The sequence below is a fragment of the Thermobia domestica genome, chromosome 10 (genome assembly GCF_964235325.1).
Source record: "Thermobia domestica chromosome 10, izTheDome1.hap1.1, whole genome shotgun sequence".
Taxonomy (NCBI): domain Eukaryota; kingdom Metazoa; phylum Arthropoda; class Insecta; order Zygentoma; family Lepismatidae; genus Thermobia; species Thermobia domestica.
The window spans coordinates 113,103,995-113,128,232 of NC_137463.1; the positions used below are offsets into that span (position 1 = coordinate 113,103,995).

Genomic DNA, 24,238 nt, shown 5'->3' on the forward strand with positions numbered 1-24,238 from the left:
TCCTGCCCCAATGACGCTCTTCGAACATTTGCTTGCAATTACTGAAAAGAAATGAAATGAATCATTTAATAACATTCATTTCTCTCAGTAGATATTCTCGTGCTCTGTGCGTGCATTACAGACTTTAGGAAGCACAAAAGTTACTGCCGTTATTGGCTTTTTCCATATATTTCTTAGGGAGCATGTTACTAGCTTGCCGTCTTTAAAGAAGGGAAATAATGAAACTAAAGGTATTAATGAAGCTATGGGAACATTGCGTGACTTTTTTAAAAAATAGGCTCTTTAAAGATATTTGAAAACAAACGAATGAAAAGGCTATTTTAGAGCCAAGGAGGGCCGGAGGAGGGAGGGAGTTGGATTGAAGATACCAAACCACTATTCGATCGAGACATGTATTTCTGGATTCCATAAGAAAACGGGGCAAGAGTTTGTTATTAATTTGGACTTAGAATTTTTCTAACAATTTCTAAGCCTCGGACTGTACCAATGCCCTGTATATCATAATGTTTCATATTCCTGATAGTGATGAAAATTCAAATACATACATAACTGGCTGAAATAGCAATTTGTTAGGCTTAACTTCATGCAATAAACAATTACTAACTTGTATTCACTATAATTACAACTCAATCTTTTACCTATCAAATATTTAATTACTACCAATAATACTCCTACCAACACAGGACTATCTCTAAAATCCAGCGTGAATTATTCCGCCTTCTTACCATAAGTTCCTTAGCTCCTAACATCTCAACTTATTAGCCATTACAATTTCAATCATCCATAAACAATATGTTAACAGAATACTTCTTCTTGAAAACATCACATACTTGTTGTTGAACTGCCCCATGTCATAAACGTCGCCAACACCTAGTGGCCCACTTGACTCGTCGAAGGACTGACTCTAGTGATCCACTGGTGGCAGGGTTTCCTCGAGTCGAAAGAGATATCTAGAGTTGAAGTATTGAATTTACCACCGCTTAGCAGCGAGGACTTCATTTTGATGTTCAAGAATATGGCCACATCAACATCGGCACGAACTTTAAAACATATGTTAAAGATTAGTGCCCAATTAATGCTGACAACCTATAATGTTAAAAAATGTGCCGTTGCACAGACGTCAAAAAACAAAAAAGTTTCTGGGTAGGGCTAGGTTCACACCAGCCCTATCCACTCAACCGATCAAAATGAAACCTATACACAAACTTTGTGTTAAATTAGTGCTGTCGAAACCACATAAAAAGAAAACTAGTGCTATTATTAGAAGGCCAATATATATTCGAAAATGTTCAATGACGGCATTAACAAAGAAAACAAATGATCTCTCACTTTTATGATAAGATATATAGCATTAATCATCTTTCTATGCAGTATTGTCAGCAGAATTTCTTAGCATAGTTTCGAAATTAAGTGCTGCATTATTAGAAGTGGGTGGGACTGTCTTCACGTGAACCTGGCCCCACTCAGACCGGCACTAATTTTGAAATATGTGCCAAAATTTAGTCGTTAATTAGTGCTGACGACCTATAATGTTAAAAAAACCTGTTAGACAAAGGTTAAGACACTAAAAAGATACTGAGTGAGGCTAGATTCACGCTAGCCCCACTCACTTAACCGATTGAGATGAAACCTATACACAAATTAGTGTCAAATTATTGTTGTCGATACCGTACAAAACGATGATTAGTGTCATTATACGAAGTACAAATATATTCGAAAATCTAATATGGCGGCATGATCAAAGAAAACAGTGGATCCCCATTTTTATTATACTATACATAACACTAATTTTCTTTCAATGCTGTATCGTCGGCACTAATTTATGGAGGAGCAGAATTATATGACACGATACTTCCATATGAAATACATGGGGAATTTTTCAAGGTATTAAATTCCCATCACATTCGAAAGCACTAATTACCTCTCCTAGTGCAATCGTTCGTAGAGTGTTAGAGGTTCTTAGCGCAACCAACACCTAACGTTAATGCTTCATTAGTATAGGTGCTACAAATAAAATATCTTTGGACGCTACTGTGGACTTGGTTCTCCCACTTCAAGTACTAACAAAAAGTTAGTGGGATTCGTTAGTGTAATGCTAGTGCTTTACGAAAACACTAACAGTTTCAATACTGTTTCACTACTAGTGTAGTTTTGGCCAACATGAAAGGAAACTCTCAGAAAATTTCTGGGAAATTTTTCGTTGCATCAATTTCCGTCAAATTCTAAAGCACTAAGGATCTCTTCTAAAGCAATCGTTAGTGCATTTTTAGTAGTTCTTAGTGCTCAACACCTAACGTTAGTGCTCCATTATTATAGGTGCTACAAATAAAATACCTTTGGGGCCAGCGTGAACTTGGCACTAACGAAAAAATTAGTAAAATTCCTTAGTACATCGTTAGTGGTTCTAGAAAACACTAACAATTTTGTTAGTGCTTCACTATTAGTGTAATTAAATGTCACGAAATACATAAGGAATGTATGGGGAATTTTTCATTGCGTCAAATTTCCACCAAATTCAAAAACACTAATGATCTCTTCTAGTGCAATCATTAGTGCTTCATTAGAACTTCTTAGTGCATCAACCACTAACGCTAATGCTGCATTCGTGTAGGAGTTAAACGTAAAATATCTTTGGAGGTCTGCTTGAAATTGCCCCGACATCAAGCACTAACGAAAAAAATAGTGATATTCGTTAGCGTATTGATAGTGCTTCCATTAAACATTAACAGCTTGTATGGAATATGATATTTCTGAACTTGGCTCGTCAATAAAATCTTCAATAAATCACAAAATATTGTAGCACAAACATTAATGCTTACTGCGATTAAATGCACTAACGATAATGCTTAGTTCGTTTAATTGCACTAACTATGGACTAACGATTGCCGTTAACTCAGTGTTTCTAGCCAATTTCTATGTAATTTTATATTTCTGAAGTTGGTCCCACAGAAAGGACTTGTATAAATTGTAAGTAATAGTAGCACTAACGCCAGTACATAGTGCGTTTAAGTGCAGTAACGATGCTCTAACGATTGGCGTTAACTCCATGTTTCTACGTCAATTTGTATAGATTTGGATATTTTTGAAGTTGTCCACAACCAAAAACCTCCGATAACTCGTAAACAACGTTAGTGCCTAGTGCGTTTAATCGCACTAACAATGCACTAAAGGTTACCATTAACTCCGAATTTCTAGGTCAATTTTATGAAATTTTATATTTCTGTAGTTGCCCCCCCATCAAAAATTCTAATTAAATCCTAAAATATGGTAGCATTAACGTTGATGTTTAGTGCGTTTTAGTGCACTAATATCGCACTAACAATTGCGGTTGACCCCATATTTCTACATAATTTTGTATGGAACTTGATATTTTTGAAGTTGGCACCTCATCAAAAATCTTGAATAACTCTTGAACTCTGATATGACTGACGTTAGTGCTTAGAAGATCCACGCAGATGCCATATTTCGATATTTTTGATATTTTAGCGTTCTTAGTTTCTATCACTAAATAACTAGTACGGTTTCAATTAATATTTATATACTAATTTGCTAAGTTGCTATATTGTTTGTTTGTGTGTGTGTATGTATAGCAACAATGGAATTACTTAATAATGAACTGGGCAACAGGTGGAAAATCAGCATCTAAAAAGTGTTCTTTCTACCTGTGTCTCAGCTAAAGTAATTTATTGTTCAATTTAATATTCATGAAGGTTGAATGAACATTAGAAGAAAGATACTTGCACTTGAAGGAATTCAATTTGCTCCAAAAATGCTTATAACTCTTTTCTCTCGTATGATTCTAATGAATTATATATTTAAATTTGCTAAGTAAGCATGTACGAGAACGTGAATTGCTAAAAAGAGGCAAAATTAACCCCATCTTTACTAATTAAGCATTCTGAAGATGAACACTGTTTACTGTGATGTAACGGAATAATAGTGGGTTCTATATGACAACATTAATATGGATAGTCCTTACATGTAGAATTAGGTAAGTTCTAAATAGTATCTTATGCGTTAAGAACATGCAATATAGCAATCTAACCATTAACTTAATTTTCACTCTGCTTCGTTACCTTTCTTAGTTACATCATTAGCTATGATTGTTTCTTACAAGCAGTGCTTGTATAACAATGAATATGAGCTCTAAATCTGTCGTCTACTGTGATGAACATGAAGACGGAAGACGCTTTACTTGATTTCGCCAGAAATTTCAGTAACGTTTTCAGTTACAGGAATTAGTATTTGAAAATCGCAATTAAAACGTAAGTGAATGGTTCACTGCAAGGATAAAATCAAAGCGTTGACGGATTTAACTTCAAGATCTACAAACTTACAAAGCATGTTCGCTGCAATAAATAATTAAATTGACTATTTCGTTTACTACAATACTAACCATAAACATATTGACAACTTTCTCCAAAACGATTCGCATCTTTGAGTTCAAAATGGTTTCTAGTTTTACATTCATAAATAAATATTTAACATCATGAGGACTAAAAGTGAGAAAAAACATAATAAACAATGTTCAATAGTTAACTTTCAAAAAGATGGTCATTTTTCCTAACCGTCCCTCACCCTTACCCTCCATTGACGCCCTCACACTCACCCTCCATTAACGCCCTCACACTTACCCTGGATTGACGCCCTCCCCTCACCCTCCCTCACACTCACCCTCCATTGACGCCCTCCCCTCAACCTCCCTCACACTCAACCTCCATTGACATCCTCACACCCACCCTCCATTGACGTCCTCACACTCATCCTCCCTCACACTCACCCTCAATTACTTTTTCGCCCTCACCCTCAACTACTAAAATGAAGGTGAAGTGAGGGTGAGGACGGCCCTCATGAGGGCAAAATGAGGGAGGATGTCCATCTCTGTACTTTCCAGCTCACAAGTTATTTATTAACATAGCACATAAAAATCTTAATACAAACTCTTCGAAATCCTATTCATGTAGCACCAATCAGTTTATAAACACATCAAGAATGTAGTTATTAAAAAAGGTTGGGAAGTGTTACAGAAATATTTGCTGGACTTTTTTTCCTTTTAATACAAAAATTGTAGTTTTCTTCATAAAATAATACGCGATGTGAAATTCATTGCAGATTACACTAACAAATAACACGTCCAAAAACGAAAAGAAAACAAATCTTCACGTAATAATGAAATCGCACAAAATAAAATATACGTTAAGAACCATAAACTTCACCTTCGATGCCATTTTACTTGAATACTTCGATCACTTTTATGTAGGTGTTCATAAAACAACTCGCGTCTTTCCACCTAAAAAAGAATATTATCTTGCTTTCAAATACGATTATTTATGTTCTTTTGTATAGCACATTGTTCTTACAGCTTATTTTAAAGGAAACCAAGGGAAAGGAAGAAATAAAATTCCGAAAAATAAAAGTAGTTTTTTCTCAATTCTGTGTTTGTGTGACAGAACTGATTCCTTTGAGGAAATTTTTACGTGCGCAAATGTAATGCTGAACTTCGTGTCTTGTAAGTTTCAATATATTATTTATCATTTTCTCGTGCTCTTCTGGGATATTTTAAACTCAAATTTCACAACTCATTACAAAGCACCACAGCACCCAATTCAGCACGTAACTATATTTCAATCACCACATATTCTTTGCTTGGCATGTCGTTATCAATCGAAAATTGGTTGATTCTTCTTGTTTTCAGAACAATTGTATATATTGTTTGAAATTAGATGGTTATGTACTTTATGTCACTAAAATATTATACCAACATGACTAATAAGAAAATGTGGAAGGTTATATATTTTCTAAGAAATTACTTGAGACTATCAACTGACTATGTTTCTAATAGTAAGCACCTTGATTACATAATTTTTATAATTATATTTGCACTGCAAACAAATAACAATAATAGTATTGGATGACATACACTTTGAAAACTTGCTAATAAAGAAAACACACACCAGAATGAATTCACATTCAATAAAACACTCATGTCGATTGATCTTTCATTATAACATATTAAAGCATGGTTGAACTTTTATTATTACGTAAATACATATTTGAAGTCTTTTAAAACAAGAAAATAGAATTAGTGAATAGAAACAGCGTATATTATAACGCGGTACTCAAAATATTCTTAATTTCTCCAGAAAAAGATAGCAAAATGAAGAAATTGAAAGAAAGCAAGAAAATCCCGACAGCACTCAAGTACGCGGTATCCGTCCATCACAAAGCCTCCTTGGCGTAAGTTGTAATCGAACCAGGGGAACCACGCGCTAGAGGTGAATACATTTCCACTGAGAACCTGCACCTTGTTTAATTCAACTTTAGGAACGAATGGTAATCAGAGAGATCAAGACAAGACGAATAGATAGATTGCAGACAAATTAAAATTGCTTGGTGTTCAATTTGGAAAGCACAATGCCAGGCGTGTGACCTGGGCAAATTTTGTGCGAAACAGCAATTCTGTTCGGACAATTTTACGCGGCGTTTCGTCTTAGTCTTATACAATAGCTTACAATAATACTCACTGGTGATACTAAGGTTCCAACGTAGTTAATTTATCAACAGAATACCGTTTTTATCTCAGAAAATAGAACTCATGGCATTCGTAGATGACCACTACTGCAGAATTTCTTTCTACTAAGGTTCCAAGATATGCCATTCCATTGAGTGATCCTTAGTCGAAAGTCATAATATGAAGCAAGATTTCATTTTCAATCACTAATCAGGCCAAGTGTACAAACACTATCCTCAAAATGAGCCATGTTAACTTGGATGATAAAGTCGTACTCTTATGCACTAATCAGCTTATCTTCTTTTACATCAATGACAAGAATTTATTTTGTTTAATATAGTAGCTAGCGGTGTCGGTATTGTTCTCCTTGGAAGAACAATATTATGATCGTCGAATAGTTGCACCGCTTCATTATGTGTTGCTCCGTCAAGGGAGGTGTAGCTCCAAAGACTATTAAGTTTCCCTATTACGGTACAAGGAAATTGTACGTCATTATCCACCATAAAATTACCATCACAATAATTTTATATTATTCATACGTTGTTCGCCTTGCAAGTATTATTATTATTATTATTATTATTATTATTATTATTATTATTATTATTATTATTATTATTATTATTATTATTACTTGCTTTTAGACAATTTGTTATAGTTGCTGGCTGCAATTAAGCGCTGTTAATATTTTCTGTGTAAAGTTAGACCGTATTCTTCTGAAAAAGCTTTTATTTTGTGCATCTTTTTTATGTTTTCCACTTTCGATCTAAAAAATACTTCTTACAGCAGTTGGCCAATCACTGAAAATATGTATGATATTCTTGTAAAAGTCGAGAAAGACTGTCACGTAAGTAGTCATGGCAACCTAAAAAATCTAAATATCTATGGCCAAAGAATAGTAAAAACTATTTGAAAAAAGTTGACTGATAGTTGGATTAAATCAGTGAATGTTTGGTATCCGCATCTTATTTTAGGTTGTATTTACATCATCGCTAATCATCTATCACATGATTCACCTTTTAGACTTCCATTACAGTATAATAACAGGTATGATCCATGTATATTTTTTTCAGTTAAGAACCCAAAATTTGCTACCTTCCTAACTTAGGTACCAATGGCCTGTATATCATTATATTTCATATTCCTGATAGTGTTGAAAATTCAAATACATATAAAGGTCGCTGCAATAGCAATTTGTTAGGCTTAACTTCTTGCAATAAACACTATAATTACAACTCAATCTTTTACCGTATCAAACATTTAATTACTACCAATAATACTCCTACCAACACAGGACTATCTCTTAAATCGAGCGTCAATTCTTCCGCCTTCTTATCATAGGTTCCTTAGCTCCTAACATCTTAACTTATTAGCCATTACAATTTCAATTATACATAAACAATATGTTAACAGGATACTTCTTCAAAACATCACATACTCGGTGTTGAACTGCCCCATGTCATAGACGTCGCCAACACCTGGTAGCCCACTTGACTCGTCGAAGGACTGACTCTAGTGATCCACTGGCGGCAGGGTTTCCTCGAGTCGAAAGATATATCTAGAGTTGAAATATTGAAGTTACCACCGCGTAGCAGCGAGGACTCCATTTTGATATCCGTGAACCGGCCACACCAACATCGGCACTAATTTTAAAACATATGCTAAAAATTAGTGCCCAATTAGTGCGAGATAACCTGTAATGTTAAAAAAATTTTGCCGTTACACAGACGTCAAAAAAAAATTCTGGGTAGGGCTAGGTTCACACCAGCCCCATCCACTCAACCGATCGAGATGAAAACTATACACAAACTAAGTGTTAAATTAGTGCTGACGATATCGCATAAAAAGAAAATTAGTGCTATTATTATAAGGCCAAAATATATTCAAAAATGTTCGATGACAGCATCATCAAAGAAAACAAATGATCTCTCACTTTTATGATAAGATATATAGCATTAATCATCTTTCTATCCAGTATCATCAGTAGTAGTCCCTGGCATAGTTTCCAAACTTAGTGCTGGATTATTAAAATGGGTTAGGCTGTCTTCACGTGAACCTAGCTCCACTCAGACCGGCACTAATTTTGAAACATATTCCGAAAGTTAGTCATTAATTAGTGCTGACGACCTATAATGTTAAAAAAATGAGTACTGTTAGACAAAGGTTAAGAAACAAAAAAGATACTGAGTGAGGCTAGATTCACGCTAGCCCAAACCACTTAACGATTGAGATGAAACGTATACACAAATTAGTGTTAAATTATTGTTGTCGATACCGTACAAAACGATGATTAGTGTCATTATACGAAAGACAAATATATTCGAAAGTCTAATATGGCGGCATGATCAAAGAAAACAGTGGATCCCCATTTTTATGATGCTATACATAACACTAATTTTCTTTGAATGCTGTATCGTCGGCACTAATTTATGGAGGTGCAGAATTATATGACATGATACTTCTATATGAAATACATGGGGAATTTTTCATTGCGTCAAATTCCCATCACATTCGAAAGCACTAATTACCTCTCCTAGTGCAATCGTTCGTAGAGTGTTAGAGCTTCTTAGCGCAACCAACACCTAACGTTAATGCTTCATTAGTATAGGTGCTACAAATAAAATACCTTTGGACGCTACTGTGAACTTGGTTCTCCCACTTCAAGTACTAACAAAAAAGTTAGTGGCATTCGTTAGTGTAATGCTAGTGCTTTACGAAAACGCTAACAGTTTCAATACTGTTTCACTACTAGTGTAGTTTTGGCCAACTACATGTCACGAAACTCACATAGAAACTTTATGGAAAATTTTTCGTTGCATCAATTTCCGTCAAATTCTAATGCACTAATGGTCTCTTCTAAAGCAATCGTTAGTGCATTGTTAGTGATTCTTAGTGCTCAACACCTAACGTTAGTGCTTCGTTAGTATAGGTGCTACAAATAAAATACGTTCGGGGGCCAGCGTGAACTTGGCACTAACGAAAATATTAGTACCATTCCTTACTACATCGTTAGTGGTTCTAGAAAACACTAACAATTTCGTTAGTGGTTCACTATTGGTGTAATTACATGTCACAAAACACATAAGAAATTTATGGGGAATTTTTCATTGCGTCAAATTTCCGCCAAATTCAAAAACACTAATGGTCTCTTCTAGTGCAATCGTTAGTACTTCATTAGTACTTCTTAGTGAGCCAACCACTAACGCTAAAGCTTCATTCGTGTAGGTGTTAAACGTAAAATATCTTTTGAGGTCTGCTTGAACTTGCCCCGACATCAAGCAAAAAAATAGTGATATTCGTTAGCGTATTCATAGTGCTTCCATTAAACATTAACAGCTTGTATGGAATATGATATTTCTTCACTTGGCTCGTCAATAAAATCTTCAATAAATCACAAAATATGGTAGCACAAACATTAATGCTTAGTGCGATTAAATGCATGAACGATAATGCTTAGTGCGTTAAATGCACTAACGATGGACTAACGATTGCTGTTAACTCAGTGTTTCTACCCAATTTCTATGTAATTTTATATTTCTGAAGTTGGTCCCACAAAAAGGACTTGAATAAATCTTAAGTAATAGTAGCACTGACGTCAGTACATAGTGCGTTTAAGTGCAGTAACGATGCTCTAACGATTGCCGTTAACCCCATGTTCCTACGTCAGTTTGTATAGACTTGTATATTTTTGAAGTTGTCCACAACCAAAAATCTCCAATAACTCGTAAACAACGTTAGTGCTTAGTGCGTTTAAGCGCATTAACAATGCACTAAGGATTGCCATTAACTCCAAATTTCTACGTCAATTTGTATGAAATTTTATATTTCTGTAGTTGCCCCCCATCAAAAATTTTAATTAAATCCCAAAATTTGGTAGCATTAACGTTGGTGCTTAGAGCGTTTAAGTGCACTAATAGCGCACTAACGATTTCCGTTAACTCCATATTCTACATAAATTTGTATGGAACTTGATATTTTTGAAGTTGGCACCCCACCAAAAATCTTGTATAACTCTTAAACTCTGATATCACTGACGTTAGTGCTTAGTGCCTTTTAGTGCACTAATGATGCGCTAACGATGTGATAAGTTTGGTGAAAATGTGTCAGCTTATCCTCCACCAAAAGTCTTCAATATCTCCTAAACTGTGATAGCACTACCGTTAGTACTTGGTGCGACGGTGGGGGACAAACTTCAGACTGGTCGCGAATATTTTTGCTATGTTTACACGTGCCTGAAGTTCGCCCCACCTCTCCCAAATTACCCCAAAGGTCGCACATCCTTAGTGCATCGAAAGTGCGCATTACTACATCAAGCACTAACGTTAGTGCTACCAGAGTTTACGAGTTATTAAAGATTTTTGGTGAGGAGGAAAACTTCAGAAATAACGAAGAAACATGGATTTAACGGCAAATCGTTCATGAGTCTTTAATTTACTTAAAAGCTGTAGGCATTAACGTTAGTGCTACCATATTCTGGAATTTATCGAAGGGTTTTTGGTGTGGGGCAACTTCAAAAATATCAATATCCCTACAAATTAACGTAGAAACATGGGGTTAACGACAATCGTTAGCGCATCATTAGTGTACTTAAACGCACTAAGCGCTGAAGTTAGTGTTCCCATATTTTGGGATATATTCATTTCTAGTAAGAGCAAACTTCAGAAATATCTAATTCCATACTTATTGACGTAGAAACATGGGATTAACGGCAATCGCTAGTGCATCGTTAGTGCACTTAAACACAATAGGCACTGACGTTAGTCCTACCATATTTTGGGTTTAATCGAGGTTTTTAGTGGGGGCAATTTTCAAAAATGTCAAATTCCATCAATATTGAAATAGTAACATTGAGTTAGCGGCAGTCAATAGTGCATCGTCAGTGCGCGTAAACGCACTAAGCAGTTGACCTACTGACCCACCAGACATCGTGACCCATGACTGACACCCACCGTGACCCACTCTGACACACCATGATCCACCACCCATCGTGACCACTCTGACCCACCACTCACCATGAACCACTCTCATTCACTGTGATCTACTTTGACTCACAAACATCCACCGCCATCAACTCTGACACATGATCCACGGCTCTTCAGTACTGGGTAAAGAGTTTACACTTGTAATAAAACAAGACTGTGAAATTGTCACTAATTGGAGTTTGAATTTTTACGGTCAATCGTTGAAGCACCACTCTGTTACAATAACGGTGGATCTGACCTTTACGATATAAATGGTAAAGTGTTTTTCAGTGAGGAAATTGAAGCACTTCGAGGTGGGGGAAAATTAATGTGTGCCTAAAATATACTTGTACTAAGAGAGTATTCTTGCAAGTGTTAATGTCTCAACACATTCGAAAAGAAACTTCTATTCTCAGGAAAATACCCTTGTATAATATGGAAAAAGATATGATTTCTCAGTTCACAGTATTTTTCTTCAAAAGACTTGAAAAATCAGTCTTTCTTAGCGTATAAAGGTGCTCGGGTAGCATCTCCACAAAGTATGCACATAATTGTAATTTGTATAATCACTAAAACACCACGTTAAATTTAAGTTACAAATATACATAATTACAATTATTATGAATATTTATTCAAAGTAGTTTCATTTTAGTTCATAAAAAGGAGAGAAGAGACTTATTAAATTTCGGTACAAAGTTGATTAACACAAATGAGCCATAAGTAACATGCATTTTCCATAACTCGTAATTTGCAACCTTAAAACAAATCTGAAATCGGGGATATTTCCTGTTGGCCTCCAAGACCATTTCGTGGTAAATCATTCGCAGCGGAATGATGTCTATCCTTCAGCCGAGAAATAAGTAGCTCGTCTACTTTGAACTTGTCTAACGGTGTGCCATTAACATTGATGAACAACAAGTTAGACAATGTTTGAGCACTCATTCTATTTCTAATATCAGTCATCTGTAAATTCATACGGGGAAATCCCCGTTTGCACTCTGTCGTGGAATACTTCTACCCGACATAGAAATTTTTGCATCTTCTCATCGAAAGTCTGCTTGTTAGACTTACGTCTGATAAAGATTTTTCTCGGTCAGTTTTGAAATACTCAGTAATAAGTATCACTTCTCTATCACCATACAGCATCTTTTCCATATCGACCATGTCAGTTGGCAATGTCGACTCATGGAGAACAGAAACGTCATCTATCACACCTTCGATCGAAATCTATCGAAATCTTGTGCATAAATTATGAGATAAAGCCTGATAAGCTGATGATTTCTTATTTGTTTATAAATTTAATTTTTGTAATTACACATGCAGGTTTGATATCATTACCAAGTACCCTCCCCCTTAGAAGGCAAAAGGGAACGAGGTCCCAGGGAAGTGTCCAGAGGTGCCTCGTAATTTCCCCTCTTCTTCTCCTTCAATTACCGAACTGCTCTTTGTCATGGGCCAAATTACGATGAATTTCAATTAAATTATCATAGTATAATTATTTCCTTGATGAATTATCGATAGTTTTCAGTGGAAAAAAGGATGAAATTTGAAAGTCCCAAATCAAGGTAAGTAGACCAACGTAAAGGAAAAAAGTGTAGAAGTTTCCATATAATTATGCATACATCCAAACTTAAAATTTCCGTGTAATTAAGCTTACAGTACAAATTTCATGTCTATTTTTCTCACAACTTAATGAGTCCATTATCCTGCGCTGTAAGCACTCCACATAATAAACATAAGCTTCAGGAATTATTATAGTAGAAAGCAATGGATATATGAAGCGAAGCACTGTATTTTTTGTTTCTGAATTTTTTTCTTAACTAATATCGATCGTTTTTTTTATCATTTTTACAAACCAATTCACTAAAAATTTTCCATACATAGAAAGTGCTCCCCCCATAAAGGAGAATTTTAGCAAATGCAAGGACACATTCTGTTTATTTTCAATAAAGAGTTGATACACTGAATTTTAGCTTCAATAATACTTTCAAAGATATTTTACTTTTAACACCTACATTAATGAAGCACTATCGTTAGGGATTGGTGCACTAACAAGCACTAACACTGCACTAATGGTCTAACGATTGCACTAGAAGATGTCGTGAGTGCTTTTAAATGTGGCGGAAATTCGATGTATTGAGAAATTCCTCATAAATTTCTTATAAACACTAGCGACACCATTTTTCTACAAGCAGTAACGATACACTTACGAATAGCACTAATTTTTTGTTAGTGCTTATAGTGGTGCCTAAGTTCATACTATTTCCCAAAGATTTTTTACTTGTAGCACCTATACTAATGTAGCACTAAGTGTTGTGCCTTAAGAAGACTAACGATGCGCTAACGAATGGCACTAGTTTTTTCGTTAGTGCTTGAAGTGGCTGTAGTAGCGAGAAATTGGCCAGAAAAGGTTTTTCCTTGTAACACCTTCACTATTGAAGCATTAACGCCGTCCCTGAAATTATCCTCCACATAACGCACTAACGATAAATTTAGTGCCAATCGCATCGTTAATGTTTCTTAGTGCATTAATGCCTAACTTTATTGCTTCATTAATATAGGCCTACAAATAAAAACCTTTGGTGTGCGAAGTTTACGCTGCCCCTGAAACTTCAAATACTAAGGAAAAACTTTGTGTCATTCGTTAGTGCTTCCTAGTGCAACGACACCTAACGTAAGTGCTCCATAGTGTAGGCCCTACACTGGAAAAACTTTTGGGAGACAACGTGAACTTGGCTCCCATTTTAAGCACTAACGAAAAGTAAGTGTCATTCGTTCATGCATAGTTAAGGCTTCTAGAAAACATACATAGTTTCGTAATGATAACTATTGACGTAGATATGGCTAATTACATGTCACGAAACTAACATAAGAAATTGATTGGGAAGTTTTCATTGCGTTAAATTTAACCAAAGTCAAAAGCACTTATGATTCCTTCTAGTGCAATTGCTAGTGCATCAGTAGTGCTTCTTAGTGCACCAACACCTAACGTTCGTGCTTTATTAATGTAAGTGCTACAACTAAAAAAAATATTTAGGGACAGCGTTAACTTGTCGCCTTCACTTCAAGCAATAACGGACATATTAGTGCCCTTTTGTCGTTTGTGTAACAGCACTAATTTTCAAAACTATACCAAAAATTAGTGTTGACGATACAGCATAGAAAGAAAATTAGTGCTATATATCATAAAAATGAGGATAGATTGTTTTCTTTGATTATGCCGATATATTAGATTTTCGCGCTTCTTCGATTCGTATCGGAGAATCGCGAAGGGACCAACAGGAACTATCGCCAGTTATGTGCATGGAGTTATTTCTATATATTTTTTCCTGACGAATTGTTCCTAAACTGAGGTACTGGGGTCAAGGATACCCCCTGTCTCTACATCATGAAGTAAGAAATCTTGAGGTGAGTGCGTATAATTGTATGAATTTAGATGACAACTGTAGCCGATCATTTGAAAGTGAATATGGGAGAACCATGAAATAAAGTAAATAGACGCGAGTCATTTTGTCATAAAATTACATGGTGAATGGATTTTATCTCATTTCAAACGGTTATTGTCGAATATACACGGTTACAGAAGAACTCTGATTTGCTAAATTAGAAGTACCTCAACTTATTATGACTCTACAAGCGACGGTTTCTTCATCTCCTCTGTGACACAGTTGAGCTCGTCGTCTCGAGCTGTTCACATCGTGAGTAGTGTTGGTCCCATTGGAGTGCCTGATATCGCTGCTCATAGGTTATTTGAAAAGACACGTGCTTCTTCCACAAGTTTTGTGCTTTAGTGTGTTCGGTGAATCTCACCCTGTTTGTACAGTGTTTTGCTGTGTACTAGCTGGTAGTAGTATGGAATATAAGAAGGACTTACAATTTCAATTATTATTTGACCGAAGATATAGAAATGTAAAACCTAATGCTAGTCAAGTATATCAGTGGTTGGTTTCCTCGTATCTTCGACAACATTTGTGCGCTCCAGTCACATGCGGAATCACATAGCATATATATTAAGTTTAAAGATTTACAATCCTATGAACATTTCGCAGCAACAGCTCCTTCGTCTGTAGAATTCACGCATGTGTCTGGGGAAACAAGCACAGTAAGGATCGTCCTCGCTGATGACCCTATTCGGTTGGTGCGTATATATGACTTTCCTCTTGAATTACCGTTATCATTCCTAGAAGAGCATTTCAAAAGTTATGGTAAAGTGCGCAAAGTGGAACCACAACTATGGAGTGCCCCTTTTCCCCCTGGCATAGACAGTGGCGTACGTATTGTTCATATGGAAATACATAAGCATGTACCGTCCCGTATCATAGTGCACCGTTGTAAGGTGAGTGTGTCTTATGAAGGGCTGCCTATTACTTGTTTTAGATGTCAGAGCAATTTTCACACGAAAGCCACGTGTCCTTTGAAGAACGCAAAACCAACTACGGCCGCTACTGAACAGACGTCTCTACACATGACGGAGATTGGCAAAGTGCATCGCTCTTTTCCCTCTTCTGGCTCGCCTTCGCTCTCTGTCACTGCCCCCCGGGCTCCTGCTCAGAGTTCCTCAGGCTTGCCTTCCTTGACTGATACCAACGGGTTTCCAGTGTTAGTACAAACCCCCCAAGTGAATTCATCTCTAACAAATAATGTCCTAGTTATGGAAGATTCTGAAGTGAAACTTCGACCCCCGCCTTTACAGAATACGCCTGTGGATGTCATGGAACTTGACTCGACTCGTCCGTCGGAGCAGGAAGTGTTAACAGTTCTGTCTGGGTCTTCGTCTGAAGTGCAAGACAATAATGTCCCGTCTTCAGCTGAACATACTGTTACTTCTGTGCCAGCTGATTTTTCTTCACAACAAAAAAGAAGGAAAGTTACTCGAACGTCTACAAGAAAGAGGGAACAGTGTGTCCTCGATGTTACACGAGGGATAGACCAAGTTGAGACACGCCAATTACGATCACAACATCGGGCTATATCTGACTCAGAACTGCCCTCAGACGTGGTGTGTTTACTCTTCGCTACTGACCTTCACACCTGCTTTCCAGGGTTTAGTCCACATTGTATGTTATGATGTATTTGGCAGTGTTAGTTTTTGTGTTCGTACAAGAAAGTTCACTCGGTTAGTTTTATATTCGTATCAAAATGCGTCACTTTACTAGTGTTCATGGGAACGAATCCCTTTCACCTTTGTAAGTACTTTTTTCTTTTTGTTTTAGTTTTCTTTTTGGGTGATTTTATAATGTTAACAGTAAATTCATTTAAGTTAATATCACTCAATATTCATAGAATCAGTTCCGATCATAATAAGGCCCTTCTAAAACAGTTCATCGAAAGCCGCCGACCAGACGTTTGTTTTTTACAAGAAATAAGTTCTCTGTTTACATCTTTGGATTTTCTTACTAATTATCAAGCTATTATTAACCGCGACCAAGAGACTGGGGTCTCGATTTTGATTGGAAAGGGTCTGAGTTATGATCGTGTTGTGTTAGCCCCTGAAGGAAGGGCTATACGTTGTTATATTGAGAACATTTGTTTTATAGCATTATATAGTCATTCTGGCTTTACACGTACAAAAGAGAGGAACGAGTTTTATGCAACTACCATTCCTTCCTTACTTCCTCCGGGAATTCCTCATTGTATAATTGCCGGAGATTTCAATGCAATTGTTGATCCCCGAGATTCTCTGACGCCTTGTCCTACTTTGTCAGAGCTTATTCGTGTCCTAAAGTTAAAACACGCTTTAGTTGTGTGAAACTCTAAGCATGTATTCACCCACTGAACTTACTACGACGAAGAGTAGAATCGACCGCGCATACATTTCAGAGAGTTTATGCACTGCGGTGATACAACAAAATACAATTCCTGTGGCGCTGTCCGATCATGCCGCGATTGAAGTAGCCTTTAAAATGCCTTTCTTGCTACCACCGGCCCGGGGCTCTTCCTATTGGAAGATTAATAATGGCATCATGTGTCGCCCGCAGGTTGTAGAGGAATTCTCCCGTCGCTTACCTTATTGGTGCAGCATGCAGCGGTACTACTCCTGTGATTTCCTGGTGGAATTTATATTGTAAACCTAAATTACGCAGTTTTTTCAATGGCAAGGGCGGGTCGCGAGGGAAGACGACCACATTTATATTAATTTTTATATCAAGCTCTCTGTGAATTTTGGAATGCTCCGCCTTCTCTGGAGAACCTGGCTTGTATTAACGGTATCAAACACCGATTGAAAAATATTTACTCGAACATGTCGATTAGTGCGTATTTGTCGGAAGACTTTTTATCATCGTTTTCCGGAGGAGACTATAACTATTTATCATGTTGATTGGATTTTGCGACAACGGCGTTCCACCGCCATTCATTCTCTCATTCTGGGAGATGGCACTACTACTACTAATTGTTCGCAACTTTTACAAGAGTTCACGCGCTACTATACAGACTTTGCACATGCGCGTCCCATAGACTATTCATATGCCCCGGAGTTTTTGTCCACGTTATCTCACGGATGACGAGTGTCAGACATTGATCAATCCCATTAGTGCGGAGCAAATTTTCGCAGTTCTCAGGCGGATAAAGGGCCGTAGTGCCCCCGGAGAAGACGGATTAAATATCCAGTTTTATAAACAGTATTGGTCTCACCTCAGTCCCTCTCTTACCGCTTTGTTCAATGCTTGGTTATGAGGCGAAGCAGTGGGTCGTAAAACCGCTATCTTAGTCCTCATTCCGAAATCCCGCGCAGCGCATTATGTTCAGGACTATCGATCTATTTATTTATTGTCCGTCGATCTTAAGTTGTTCACTAAAGTGCTTACAGCCCGACTTTTCGACCAATCATCCGTCACTATATTAGTCCTTATCAGGCAGCACTCCACGCTACGCACAACCTTTCATATACTCTTCGCTCTTTGCGCGATATTTTTTGTTATTTTCATTTTCGGCAGGTGCCTGCGGGTGCATTAGCTGTAGATTTAGAAAAAGAGTACGACAGTTTAGATCACAGTTTTTTGTTGCAGGTGCTGGAAGCCTGGAGGTTAACAATTTAAATACCACGGCCAATTTCCGTATACAGATTAACGGATACCTGTCCCCTCTTATTCCGCTGAAACGTGGATTAAGGCAAGGATGTTCTTTGTCAACGATACTTTTTGCACTCACATTAGATCCTCTACTTAGACAGTTGGCCACCCTGCACCCCCCTGGACCCTCCCGTTTCTTGAGTCAAAATATATTCGGGTATGTGGATGACGTCACCATCACCGGAGTGGATCGTGTTCTTATGGCACGGGTTTTTGCAGTGTTGCAACGTTTCGCAATATGTTCCGGATTACAGTATAGTGTACAGAAAACTAACCTATTACAGATCAATGGTTTTCATTTACCTGCTAACGAGCCTGGGGTGCCGTGTGTACCTCACGTCACTTCCTTGAAGATCTTAGGTATTCCGTTTACGTCACAACTCCCTACTCCCCTTTTCGAGGAGATTTGGTCCCCGTTGTTGTTACAAATTCGCCAGCTTTTGTTTTCTCAGCGTTTCCGTCGCCTTCATTTAATTAATCGTATTCACTTTATTAATATTTACATTGCACCCAAGCTGTGGTACCGGGCTCGAATTTTCCCCTTACCAGAATTGTTCGCTAAGCGGTTTGACTCTTTATTCCTATGGAATATATGGCGTGGCTTATATTTTCGTCTTCCACGTGCAGGACTTTATCTTCCCCGTTCACAGGGAGGGTTGGGTCTAGTACATCTCAGATTGAAATGTCAAACTCTGTTTATGCTCGATTTTTATGCTGCAGTTCCTATTAACGACTCCTTCACACAGCAATGGATACGATGTGTTTGTCCTAGTTATGAATTCTCTGTGAGCCCCCCGTTTATTAACTTTGCTGATTGTTGTCCGACGTACATTACTTCACTAATACGTTATTGGACATACAGTGGTGTGGTTCTCTGCCCTACGGAATACAATTCTCACACTTTGTATAACTTCCTTCTCTCGTTGCCTAACGATCAGATTATTCTCCGAATTCCTCACCGATATCCTCAGACTACGTGGTCACAGATATGGGCTAATATCTCTGCCCCGGTATTACCTTCATACCTACAGGTTGAATGGTTTCTAGTGGTGCATCAGTTGGTGCCTACGCGCGCTCGTTTATTTGAGCTGAAACGTGTTCCTGACTCACTGTGTTCTCTATGCGCCAAAAAAGATACACTATCCCACCGGTACGATCAGTGTGTGGGTGCTCCAGCTATCTGGCACTGTTTCACGTCCTTCTTAGGACGAATTTGTCGTCGACCTCGACACCAGTTCACAGTATCCTATGTTTTGTTTCCGGAATTTCGTTATTTTCCACGGACCAAACACCACGCTGTGTTTTTTCTACTGACGTGTACACTTGTGTATATCCATCGCCATGTGCCTTTGCTGGATGCTCGCACCTACTTGCATTTTTTAAAACACACTCGCCGAAAGCTCTTTTCCCACGACTTGGACAGGCAGTATTTTAGTAGGTTTTTAGCAGTGGTGTTGCAGTAATCTCCTCCCTTCTCAAAAAAAAAAAAGCTACAACTCATTATGTAGGTTTATCGTTTCCTTTTTACTTTTATTTTTCGCGATTTTGTTATACTTTATATTTCCTTTTCTTGTATGTGAGAAATATTGTATTGTATTACCCTAGGAGTCATTCTGGTTCTTGTACACTTTTTGTATAAAGACAAGCACAAGAATAATAAAACTATGGCCAAGTCGGAAAAACACGCACCTAGTAATCAAAAGGTTTGTGGTTCGCGCCTACCTTGTGACAAGTATTTTTTAAAAAGTGTTTTTATACTCTCCCTAATGTAACAAATTACGCATGTAGGCGGTTTAAAATATTTTGGGGGAGTAATTTTGTTGTTCATTGGCGTTTCGTCGCGTCCTTGACGCTTGTGGGCCGCTAGTGGTATAATTTTTCAAAACGGAAGTGGGGCCTCCGCGGATCGTCGCTGCGGGGCTGCCAATTTTTGGCGAGATATCTCTAGTTGAGCATGGGTGGTCCTGCGATGCATACAGCATGGGGTTAAGTTCTTCGTTACCAGCCATTTAATTCCCAACAATTCCTAGTAAATTCTTCAAAGTCTATCAATATAACAAATTTGGTCGAGATCATATGAGTTTCGTCGATAGTTTGCAATATTTTAACGAACTCAAAGAGTAAAGGAATTTGCCCTGTATGTGTCTATGTATTTAGGTAGGTAAGTAAGAAGTTAGGTATGTTCGCGAATGTATCGAAAAATATTGGCCATATTTCAATACAGTTTCCACTAATTAAATAAGCTATTTCCAAGGAAATTTCTTGCATATAAACCATTTGAAAATAATTATTAAAACAATTCAAATAATTCCTTCAACGCATGACAAACGTATCATAAAATGTGCAGCAACCTAACATTCAACAAAGTAAGGTGGGTTCTGTAGTAGCTTGCAGTCTCAGCGAAGTTTCTTCTAATAGTTTAGGATGGTTGGTGATCGATATGTAGGTCACTGGCGACGGCATGACTGGTTACTTGGCAGTCTTCCTCAACTTTTACGAGAATACCATACACATTATCTGTGATTGGTCATCCCCTGTGATCTTCCAGATCGAAAGAAAAACACAAAAGTAATAATCTAATAGAAAAGTTACCGATTTCAAAAACGAACTAAAAACGCAGGCAATAAACACTTTTTTTCAGAAGAAAAATCTGGGCAAACTTAAAAAGTATTACAAACAGAAAATATTAAAAGCACTCAAATGCAACCAGTAACTATAACAAAGCGTCTAAAAGCAGAACATAGTGTATTACTGTTATTTATCTATATATCTGATCCAACATATAATTTCCCAGAGAAAATTGATAAAACTAAACATACATTATGTATATTTATCTTGAAGGCTCAAAATTTTTGGTTTAAAAGAATGTTTAATAACATTTCTGAAAACTATCAACGTAATTAATATATATAGGGTGGCTCAAAAGTAGGTATACAATCGTATGACATTTTAGTTTATTAAGATAAATTGTTATTTCCTTATGTTTGCTCCAAGCTTAAGGTATGAGTGAAAATAGAATAAAAACAAATAATAAAAACACTATACGCCAATGCTAGCATGGATGACAAAAAGTAAATTATATAAACTGCCATGAGCCGATCAGTACGGGACTGTATACCTACTTTTGGACCACCCTGTATATATCCTTCTAGCTAATAATGCCATGTTGACATTTAGAGATTCCCTATACTTGGATATTACGTCTCTATCACTGATTCACGGTAGTAGGTTACGTGGTTCGAATCCGCCGCAACGTCACCTCATGTGCATCGTTGCTGGAGAGTGGCACTATCCAAAATAAGCAACACTAAATCTTTGTATTTCACCCATGTCAATCAGTGCAAAGAAACAAACGGAACAATGTGTGCACATAATTTTAACATGTGTCATTTATTATCATGCATCGTCACGAAAGGTGTTAATAAACATGCACATTTACAACGCAGGTGAAAAACTAGATTAAAAGCCAGTATTATGGAATTCTTATGAAAATATGAGTATATGATTTTACGGGTGCATAATTTGAAATAGATATTCAAAGAAAGATGTGTCGTCAACAAGAATTATCTGGGATGTATCTCATTGGTAGATCGGGTCTTGAGACCGGACAACATCCGTCTCGAAATAAGACAAATAAAAGTTTGAACTTTTAGATAATTGGAGAGAGAGAGGATGTGCAGGTGAGCGGTGAGGGTAGGAAGGAATGATTTCTGATGTTACAGTACGTGTTGGTCCATTGACTCAGATGGGCTCCCTGAAGTCCTCTCGATGATCGACCAGTGATTTGTCGTTTTTGTTATAACGAATACTGATTCTCTAGCTACTGAGCTAGATCCTAAAGTTGACCGAATTAAATATTGTTCAACTAGTTTTCTACCTTCTTAGCGTAACTTCTTCAATTAACTAATCTGTCGAATTCCGTAGTGCAGTCAAGTTAACGATTGACCTTGAACAAATTGCAATAGAAATGAAACATGCGAGAAAATTATGCTGAATACATTCTAAGAAAACCTCAAAAAGTCCTCAAGAATATTCCGTCTGTAGGGTCATTAAAAACAATATGGCCGCCGTTGGTAATCATTTACGACAGACATAATAACAAACGGTGTAATTATGAAGCTTCCTAACAAAATTGCAAGCTCAACATCCCTGATAAAAGTTGTTCACCACTACGTGTTCTTTCGAATGAGGCACTGGATATATCTCTAATATACAGGTTGTCTCAAAAGTCCCCCGATAAAAGATATCTCTGATATTATCAGAGTTATAACAAAATGTAAGAGAGTAAACCGTCTCCAAATATGATGTTTCCAACCTAAAGTGAAGGAATTTTTAAAATCGGATTAGCGGTTTTTGCTGTACACCCTTTATGTCCCCAATGTTAAATGAAAATGCAACGTTGCCATTTGCTCGGAAGTGGATAAATTTTGTAAGAGCATGATGAATGGTCCAATGTTTGAAATGGAGGCTGACCATCGACACATTAGCGTAAACGACAGTAACTTCATTCACTTATGTTGTGGGTCACGGTAAATGTCAACGTTGCACTTTCATTTAACATGGGGCATATAAAGACTGTATAGAACAAACGGCTCGTTCGATTTAAAAAAGTTACTTCACTTTATATTGAAAACATATTTGGATATGACTTTTCTCTTTCATTTTGTTGTAACTCTGATAACAAGAGTGTAACCCTATGTCAAGGGAATTTTGAGACAACCTGTAATTTACTCATTATCTACATATAGTAAGCCCTTTATGCAACTGTTTGTGGTTATTGTTTTCAAATAGCTGAATGGTTAATACTAAACTGTAATTGATGATTTCAATTTTATTTATCTCAAAAGAAATGCCAAGGAATTCAAAAACCGAGTGAATTATGTGCAGCTACACTGACAGCCAAACGTGGAGAAAAGTACATCAGGAATACCGAAGGAAGTATATGAATTTCAATCAATTCTAGAAGGATACATAATCTAGAATACTGTCCGATGAAGTTACATGTGCAAGTTTCTGTGTTCAATTCACCAGCATTTCATTTTGCTCTTAACTGTTTGTTTTGTGATGATCCTGATAGATATGATGGTAAGTGGAAGGATCACTGCTAATTCCACTAAAAGCTAATATTTTTCTAGAAACAATAGAACGCAATGATGATTGGGTCATGATTATAAAAAGTTGTATTGAATATGTCAAAGATTTGTTTGCGAAAGACGCAGTGTACTACAATTCTTACACTGTAAATTTTAGACCAGGAAACATGATTTCGCGAAAGATGAGGAAACTGATGTCATCAGGTGAATATGAACCGAAGGAAATGGCAGGCGCATGCGGACTGAAAGAGATAATGCTTTCTTGCGAGTAGTTAAGTATTTGGGGATGAACGATGGTAGTAAGTTATTATAAGTGATTTATTAAAGGTTATGGAACAGGAGCTGTGCTATTCAGGAGAGCAAACGTACTCTGTCAGATACATGAAATCTAAACTGTTGGAGTTATTTGGGGAAAGAATCACTATAACTGAAATAAAAGGTGAAATAGAGTTGTTACTTTCAAAGACATCTGCTAGAATAATTCAAGACTTTTATGAGGAGAATATCAGAAAAAGTGGACCAGCAGTTGAGATTAGTGCAAATTGCACCGAAGTTAATAAAAGTGTGTAATAAAGACATGGAAACATCAAAATAATACTACCTTTA

The 24,238-nt window shown here is 37.0% G+C and overlaps 1 protein-coding gene across 2 annotated transcripts in view; it reads left to right on the forward strand.

Moving 5' to 3' along the window:
• LOC145662059 (uncharacterized) overlaps positions 1-24,238 on the forward strand; it is a 71,333-nt gene that overhangs the window by 7,837 nt on the left and 39,258 nt on the right. The window contains exon 1 of one of the 2 annotated variants that reach the window (XM_081727390.1): positions 5,393-5,509. The exons of the other annotated variant lie outside the window; for it this stretch is intronic. The gene's annotated coding sequence lies outside the window, so the exon portion shown is untranslated. Of the gene's footprint in view, positions 1-5,392; positions 5,510-24,238 lie in introns of those variants that run through there. 2 annotated transcript variants of the gene reach the window in all.